At 38.3% G+C, this 6,000-nt stretch overlaps 1 protein-coding gene across 1 annotated transcript in view; it reads left to right on the top strand.

Moving 5' to 3' along the window:
• The first annotated feature begins 459 nt into the window (after positions 1 to 459).
• Rergl (RERG like) overlaps positions 460 to 6,000 on the top strand; it is a 36,053-nt gene continuing 30,512 nt past the window's right edge. Inside the window, exon 1 of the mRNA XM_042274210.2 lies at positions 460 to 987. The gene's annotated coding sequence lies outside the window, so the exon portion shown is untranslated. The remainder of the gene's footprint in view (positions 988 to 6,000) is intronic.

Genomic DNA, 6,000 nt, shown 5'->3' with positions numbered 1-6,000 from the left:
AAATTCAATATAAGCCTATAACATTCATACTTAGAATTTACAAGCACCTCCCCATCACCTTCTAAGTCATAAGCTTCTAAATGGCATGCACTTCCATGCTTTAGAGTCTGCTCCTGCCAGTATTCCAACCTCATTCTGAATGCCTCCTTCTCTTTTCTTCCTTCTCAATAGCACAAAATTGCTTGCAGCTGAGGTGAATCGGGCTGCTCCATCGCCAAGTGTCTTCTTACTTTTGCTACTTCACTTACCCGGAGACTTTGCAATTTTCACTGCCTTCTTCAGATGAATAAAGCTACTTATATTAAGTACCAATTCTAGGAAGCCCTGCTTGAAAATTCTGTGAAACATCCATACACACACTCACACACACATTCTCATACAAACACACACATACATGAAAGACAGACAGAGAGAGACAGAGACAGAGACAGAGACAGAGAGAATCTTGTATTTCTCACAGTTATAGTTACAGATCCTGAGCATGGAGAGTTTTCATCCTTTTGTATGTTTGTAGTCTGTATCTTACTGCATTTTCATGTATTTCAAATTGAGGAGAGGCTGTTACTTGAACATAAAGTCTGCTAGAGATTAGAGGATTCTGTTAGGACCCAGTGATTATAGGAAGACAATCTTAAGGATGTGTTTGATCTACTTACACTTGCATTACTCACATGGGCCAAATATTACTTTTAGGATTTAGTAACCAGACCTGGGGGAAAACTGACCACCAATTTTTCAGTTATTTTCATCTTACATTTTCAAAGCTTTCTTTCATTAACAAAAGGATCTATTTTTACCATTGTATTTTCTAATGAATCATTTATTTGTTATTTATGTGCATGACTATGCTTCTGAATGAGTTATCATGTACCACATGCACACAAGCACCTGCAGATGCCAGAAGAAGGTCTCCTGGAACTACAGTGACAGGTGACTCTGAGCTGCCCTGTGGATGCTGGAATTGAACCTGGGTCCCCTGGAAGATCAGTAAGTGTTCTTAACCAGAGACATCTATCCAGTCCCCTTATTGTTTTATTTTAAACACTGAATTAATTTTTGCATTGAGTAGAGAGTTAAGAAACATAGCATAACATAGTTGGCATGAATTCTTCATAAAGTTAGTGCTGGAGTGTTGCAGAGGGCAATTAAACTATATAATGAATGATACATTTTTTTTTGCAGAATATTCACTAAGCATGAATATAAATTTAAAATAATGTTACCCATTTAATGTCATACAGAGGGTTAAGCTAACTGATTCTTTGTTGTCCTAAAGGGGCTTTGACAGAGGGTGATTCTCTTATGTAAGTTATTGCCTTATTATGACAGAAAGCGTATCTTGGATAGATTGCATTTCTGATTCTACACATTTTCATTCAATAGAAAACATGGCATGCAGGAATACTTAATCCATTTTGCTAATCTAACATTGTTATTTACATGGAAAGGGTTATTTTTGGGACACTTCTCCTCCTCAATTGATATTTACATAATTATTTCCTACTTGTTATTCTTGCACATTTTCTATATTGCTTTTGCTTTGCTTGAGAACATGCTTTAGCACAAAAGTTGATGGACCTATTTCTATCATGAGTAGTTTGTGCAATTATGCAGTGTTTATCAGCTTTGCTTGGATAAATTCAATCCAGAGTGTGAATATGTAACATATAGCCTCCATTCTCTTTCAGGATGACTGGACTGGGTTCCACGTTTGTGCTCTTACTGTTGCCTTTTCTTATCTAATTTCTAATGTCGACATCTTGACTCATCAATTTTAGTTCCCTGTGCCCACTGCTCCCCGATGTCTTCTAATATTATACTTTCAGAGTGACAATAAAATAATGAATAACTTATTAAAGCTCCCCTTTATAAATTATAGATAAGCACATCATATATTTCAATGTAAAGGTTAAACAAAAAGTAAAATTCCCTCATTTGAAGTTTAAGGTAATTACGCTGCTTTTCTTTTTCTCTCTTCTCCCCTTCCTTTCCCATCTTTCCAATCCTCTCCCCTCTTCCTCTCCACTTCCCTCTCCACCATTCTTCCCCTCCCCTTTCCTTCTAGCTGGGCATGACTCCTGGCCTTAAACTTACTGAACTTTTGACCCTCCGAAGTCCTTTGATTTGTGAGAGTGGACTCTGGAATGCAATGACAGGCCTGCATGGCATTTGTTTTATTCAGAAAGATTAAAAAAAATTTTGTATAAGTGTGCTTTTATTCCCTTTTAATGTTAGGATATCAATTTTTAAATAATTCAGAACTACATTTTCATACTCTCATTTCATTTTATTCACAAACTGTCTCTCTATTCCTAATTCTTATCCAATTCGTGTTTCTGCTTGATATTTCAGTAGACAGTGATAACACAATGTAATAAACATGATCATTTTCCACCCAAAACTCAATTTCCAAAATGAAATATGAAGGAAATTATGTTACACTTTTAGTGGAGTCATTACTTAATTTTATTGCTATTCTTTGTGAGTGCTTCAACTCAAAAAATAAGTTATAATATGAAGCTGAAAATTTGTCTTATGTATAACTATGCAGACATTTAATAAAAACTACATTAAACGTGAACATTTAAATTTAGAAGTGAAAATAAACATGACCTAACGACAGGAGATAACATTTTTCTCTTGGAAGTATGTAGGGCTGAGAGATTAATACTAAGTAGCTCATTTGCCCAGTATGTACTCCATTCCTTTAAGTGATGTGTCGTATGTTGATAACAATAAAATATCCAAACCAAGGGTTCAACTCAGTTATTTTCTGTGGCCATACATTTTGATTAGTACATCAGACTTGACAAACAAAAAGAACTCCTAAAACAAAAGCATACAGTGTGGTATGAACATTAAAATGTCCATATTCATAAACCAAATTATGGTTTAGAGATATGTGATAAAAAGCCAATGTAAGTCAGGGATTTGAGATACACAGAGGAAAATATCTAGTCACTGCATGCACATTTTCAGTTGTATTTGATGTTAGACATCTCACTAAATGAGCTGAAACTCTTTCCAGTTACATGTTATAAAACAAGTTCATGTACAAGTAATTTAATTTACATGTGTGGGAAAGCTCAGCAGTGCTCTGCATGGCATTAGGTGTCCTCGCCATATCACAAAAGCAATTAGATCACACTGGAAGCCAGCTGTGCAGCAGGGAGATTGCTTTTATCTAAGTGATAAAATCCTTGTAGAGTGTGAACAATGCTGGGTATAAAATGTAACATTTTAATGAACAACATAAAAGATGAATAGAATGAGCACCAAGAAAGGGCACAGGGAAGAGGGAAAAAAAGAGTGAGAAATGTTTGCAGTTGCTTGTAACAAACTATTCACCTGTAGTGACTCTTAATCAGAGAATGGTTTCTACATCATTTAATTAATTTAGTAAGTATGTGATCTCCATTTATCATTTAGCCACTCTGGGAAAATTCAGAGGTTACAGATCTTATTGAGAACAAAGGCAGACCTGATGTTGTAGACATTAGTACTCACTGAGTTGGGACTAAAGGGATCTGGTGAGAAAGCTAAGGAAGGTATGTGCAGGGGGCACTGACTCTTAATCCTAAGAGTCTTCCTTTGACGCACTCTGCCTACCAAGCCAAGGTCACATGATAAGCTTGTGTCATTCAAACTGAGTCTGCTCACATGAGAGTCATGGGAATTACTGGTGAAATTTCCATACCCATGGAAACCAAGCCAAATTCAGCTTTAATAACTTCTTTGGCAATAAATTTTGGTAGGTACATGGGACTTGAAAAACAAGTAAGAATCCCCCTTTTGTGGCTGGATGATTTTACCTGAGTAAGACAAACTAAAACCAAATAATAACATTGCAATTTTTGCCAATATCATTAAAATATTATATATTTTACTTACCAAGTTTTGTTACTTTTAACATCTACCGATTATACTATGATTTAACACTTAATTCCAAACTGTTAAAATAGACAGCACACTGTGAGCACTACTATCACAGATCGTGAGAGACCAGCTCCCATGATAAGCTCAGGGTAATAAAAGGAATGCCTCAGAGCAGCCAGGGGTAAGAAACTTGTTTATCTGAGGATAGTTAGGAACAAGTTTCAATCTATCTATGACTGGTAAAATGAAGAAATATACATGCTTTCTGATGTTAACTTTCTCTTTTACTCCATCTTAAAAATGGTCTCTGATTCTTTCTGTGTCCACACTGCTACATATCTCCACACCACTGCACACAGCCACGTCTTTACATACATACATATTTCACACGGCTACACATCTTTCTTTTACATACATTTATCTTCTACATATCTTTTTTTTTTTTTTTTTTTTTTTTTTGGTTTTTTCGAACCAGGGTTTCTCTGTGTAGCTTTGTGCCTTTCCTGGAACTCGCTTTGTAGACCAGGCTGGCCTCGAACTCACAGAGATCCGTCTGCCTCTGCCTCCCGAGTGCTGGGATTAAAGGCTTGCGCCACCACCGCCCAGCTACATATCTTTTCTATATAGCTTTATCTTTCTTGTCTCCACACAGTTACACATCTGCACACAGCCACAGCTAAACATTTCATTGACATAGATCTCTTACCATACAGCGCTTTTCACAGTTCCTAGGTAGAGCTCCGCTATGTAACAGCAGCTCTTCCACACACATACTTCTAGATTATTCACTCCCTCTTTACTCACTCCCTCTCTCACCCCTCACTCCCTCATATTTCTCTCATGCCTCTCCTCCTCCTTCTTCATCTCTCACTCAGCACACACACACACACACACACACACACACACACACACACACACACACTTCACTCACATTCTGCAGCAGCTGTCACATAGCTCTACACGGCCATCTCTTTCTGTACTACTGCTGCTGCTCCATGACCAAACTCTGGACAATTAGAAGTTACATTTTCAGGGCCCTCCCCATTCTCACAACACAGATAAATCACAGTGACCCATGCACCCAGTTCTAAGTCGGTGAGGGGTCCCAGATATTAAACAATTGGCTGACATTTGAGCGGTCAGGGTATGAGCAGAAAGGGAGCTATTGCAAGGACCATGTCTTGATGTAAACAGCCTGGCCTTGATTTAGCAATAAACAACACCTGGGAGTTAGTCTTTGTGTATATTCTGTAGGGGCAGGTTAGCCTGTATTGGACTAGTTCTAAGATCTTTGAAAAATGTGTGAAAGGCTGTCTTTGAGACTGAGAATACTGCTACTTTCCTGTGTCAGTAAAGAAGAATATTCTGGTAATATTTCTGTTCATCAGAATTATACAGCTTAAACAGAAATCCACAGCTAAATGTGTGCCCAGAGATGTAAAACACACTACCACAGGACTGTGGAAAGCACTCCACAGCTGTTCTTATAGGGAGGCATAACAGTGGCACATGGGAAAGTTGCAGACAGAAAACAACCGATTTCCACAGCCAGTGACCCCACAGCTTTGCCAGGTGGGGTTCCCCATTAGCGTTTATACATCTGGTGTGTTGACTTGTCAAACACTAGTTGTCACAGAGCTGTATACTGCCATGACCCTCGGCACACTACAGCTTGGATGAAAAGTTTGGAAAGATATCTTGACAGCTGGGAGCCAAGGAATACCACAAAGGCACACCACACAACAAACCTCACACAAGAGATTTATTAGGAGAGAAAAAATAAAAAACAGGAGGATGGCTGCCTCTGCTCAGACAAGAAACAGCAGCAAACTGAGCAGGATAGAGGGCTTATTTAAAGTTTCTTGGGAAGAGGGTGTAACATTCCAGGGTGGAGATTGGTGGGTTTTCATGTCCAGAGATTGGATTTTTTTACTCTGTAGGGTGGAGGCAGAGTCTAGCAGTTAGGGTAGTTAGAATATTCTGTGGGTGGAGCCCAGCAGTTCGGGGCCTGGCCACTCAGGAGACTCCTCAGGCTCACACTTGCAACTGAGAACTCTAATTACAAACTACTGCTTATGCATGCACGGAAAATAGAATAGTAGTTCCTAGCTAGATTATTTGTAA

This window comes from Peromyscus maniculatus, chromosome 3 (assembly GCF_049852395.1).
Source record: "Peromyscus maniculatus bairdii isolate BWxNUB_F1_BW_parent chromosome 3, HU_Pman_BW_mat_3.1, whole genome shotgun sequence".
Lineage (NCBI taxonomy): Eukaryota > Metazoa > Chordata > Mammalia > Rodentia > Cricetidae > Peromyscus > Peromyscus maniculatus.
The sequence above is the reverse complement of the archived record's forward strand: the minus strand, read 5'-3'. Positions and strand labels throughout refer to the sequence as shown.